Source organism: Pleuronectes platessa, chromosome 9 (assembly GCF_947347685.1).
Source record: "Pleuronectes platessa chromosome 9, fPlePla1.1, whole genome shotgun sequence".
Lineage (NCBI taxonomy): Eukaryota > Metazoa > Chordata > Actinopteri > Pleuronectiformes > Pleuronectidae > Pleuronectes > Pleuronectes platessa.
The window spans coordinates 313,644-316,927 of NC_070634.1; positions in this window are offsets into that span (position 1 = coordinate 313,644).

Below are 3,284 nucleotides of genomic sequence, written 5' to 3' on the forward strand. Positions count from 1 at the left end.
CGTTCTTACCCATATTTCCTATGGCTATCTCCAAAGGAATCAAAGGAAACATATTTATATCAGTTTCCTGTGTTTAGATATCTTTCTTAGTCACATTTCACTGAACCGGGCTTTCACGGAGAGACCAAGCACCAGCACCGGCCGTGCCCGGGGACCCACACTTAAGTCCCCCTCTTGAGTGTTATCACCCATGGGCCTGGGTTAAAGAGCCTGGCGCTCTTAGTTCTCCATTTCACACATAGTCAGATTTCGCTGACCCGGGCCTCCAAGGAGAGACCAAGCACCAGCACCGGCCGTGCCCTGAGACCCACACTTAAGCCCCCGTCCTGAGTGTTATCACCCATGGGCCTCGGTTAAAGAGCCTCGCGCCCTTGGTTCTCCATTCCACACTTAGTCAGATTTCGCTGACCCGGGCCTCCATGGAGAGACCCATCACCAGCACCGGCCGTTCCCGGGGACCCACACTTAGGCCCCCGTCCTGAGTGCTGAAAATGTCTAGAAATGTCTCACTCTTTGTGTTAGGGAAAGATACAATACTTGGGACACTTGTAGGCACTTTACATTACAGCAAAATGCCTAGAAATGTCCCACTCTAGGGGTTACGGAAGTGCAATATTTGGGTCTCTCTATGAGTAATTCAAAAGGAAACATTCCTATGATCCTCTTTAAAGGAAACACTCCTATGCTTATCTCCAAAGGATCCTTGGTTCCCGTTCTTACCCATATTTCCTATGGTTATCTCCAAAGGAATCAAAGGAAACATATGTATATCAGTTTCCTGTGTTTAGATCTCTTTCTTAGTCACATTTCACTGAACCGGGCTTTCCCGGAGAGACCAAGCACCAGAACCGGCCATGCCCTGAGACCCACACTTAAGCTCCCGTCCTGAGTGTTATCACCCATGGGCCTTGGTTAAAGAGCCTCGCGCCCTTGGTTCTCCATTCCACACTTAGTCCGATTTCGCTGACCCAGGCCTCCATGGAGAGACCAAGCACCAGCAAATGCCGTGCCCTGAGACCCACACTTAAGCCCCCGTCCTGAGTGTTATCACCCATGGGCCTTGGTTAAAGAGCCTCGCGCCCTTGGTTCTCCATTCCACACTTAGTCCGATTTCGCTGACCCAGGCCTCCATGGAGAGACCCAGCACCAGCACCGGCCGTGCCCGGAGACCCACACTTTAGACCCGTCCTGAGTGTTATCACCCATGGGCCTTGGTTAAAGAGCCTCGCGCCCTTGGTTCTCCATTCCACACTTAGTCAGATTTCGCTGACCCGGGCCTCCAAGGAGAGACCAAGCACCAGCACCGGCCGTGCCCTGAGACCCACACTTAAGCCCCCGTCCTGAGTGTTATCACCCATGGGCCTTGGTTAAAGAGCCTCGCGCCCTTGGTTCTCCATTCCACACTTAGTCAGATTTCGCTGACCCGGGCCTCCATGGAGAGACCCAGCACCAGCACCGGCCGTGCCCGGGGACCCATACTTAGGCCCCCGTCCTGAGTGCTGAAAATGCCTCGAAATGTCTCACTCTTTGTGTTAGGGAAAGATACAATACTTGGGACACTTCTAGGCACTTTACATTATAGCAAAAATGCCTACAAATGTCCTACACTTTTTCATGGGGAAAAATACAAAACATGGGAGAAAAAACCTCCAAATATTGCTGAGCCCGGGGACCCACTCTAAAGCCCACACCCTGAGTGCTGAAAACGCCTAGAAATGTTCCACTCTTTGTGTCAGGGAAAAATATCATTACATGGGACATTTGTAGGCGCTTTACATTATAGCAAAAATGCCTAAAAATGTCCCAACCAATCAGAAAGAGTCGGACGCTTCTAGGCACCTATCATTGAGGCAAAATGCCTGGAAATGTCCCACACCTCTGGTGTTACGGTAATACAATACATGGGACACTTGTAGGCACTTTACATTACAGCAAAATGCCTTGAAATGTCCCACACTAGGGGTTACGGAAGTGCAATATTTGGGTCTCTCTATGAGTAATTCAAAAGGAAACATTCCTATGATCCTCTTTAAAGGAAACACTCCTATGCTTATCTCCAAACGATCCTTGGTTCCCGTTCTTACCCATATTTCCTATGGCTATCTCCAAAGGAATCAAAGGAAACATATGTATATCAGTTTCCTGTGTTTAGATATCTTTCTTAGTCACATTTCACTGAACCGGGCTTTCACGGAGAGACCAAGCACCAGCACCGGCCGTGCCCGGGGACCCACACTTAAGTCCCCCTCTTGAGTGTTATCACCCATGGGCCTGGGTTAAAGAGCCTGGCGCTCTTGGTTCTCCATTTCACACTTAGTCAGATTTCGCTGACCCGGGCCTCCAAGGAGAGACCAAGCACCAGCACCGGCCGTGCCCTGAAACCCACACTTAAGCCCCCGTCCTGAGTGTTATCACCCATGGGCCTTGGTTAAAGAGCCTCGCGCTCTTGGTTCTCCATTCCACACTTAGTCCGATTTCGCTGACCCAGGCCTCCATGGAGAGACCAAGCACCAGCACCGGCCGTGCCCGGAGACCCACAATTAAGCCCCCGTCCTGAGTGTTATCACCCATGGGCCTTGGTTAAAGAGCCTCGCGACCTTGGTTCTCCATTCCACACTTAGTTCGATTTCGCTGACCCAGGCCTCCATGGAGAGACCCAGCACCAGCACCGGCCGTGCCCGGAGACCCACACTTAAGCCCCCGTCCTGAGTGTTATCACCCATGGGCCTCGGTTAAAGAGCCTCGCGCCCTTGGTTCTCCATTCCACACTTAGTCCGATTTCGCTGACCCAGGCCTCCATGGAGAGACCCAGCACCAGGACCGGCCGTGCCCGGAGACCCACACTTTAGCCCCCGTCCTGAGTGTTATCACCCATGGGCCTTGGTTAAAGAGCCTCGCGCCCTTGGTTCTCCATTCCACACTTAGTCCGATTTCACTGACCCAGGCCTCCAAGGAGAGACCCAGCACCAGCACCGGCCGTGCCCGGAGACCCACACTTAAGCCCCCGTCCTGAGTGTTATCACCCATGGGCCTCGGTTAAAGAGCCTCGCGCCCTTGGTTCTCCATTCCACACTTAGTCAGATTTCGCTGACCCGGGCCTCCATGGAGAGACCCATCACCAGCACCGGCCGTTCCCGGGGACCCACACTTAGGCCCCCGTCCTGAGTGCTGAAAATATCTAGAAATGTCTCACTCTTTGTGTTAGGGAAAGATACAATACTTGGGACACTTCTAGGCACTTTACATTATAGCAAAAATGCCTACAAATGTCCCACACGTTTTCA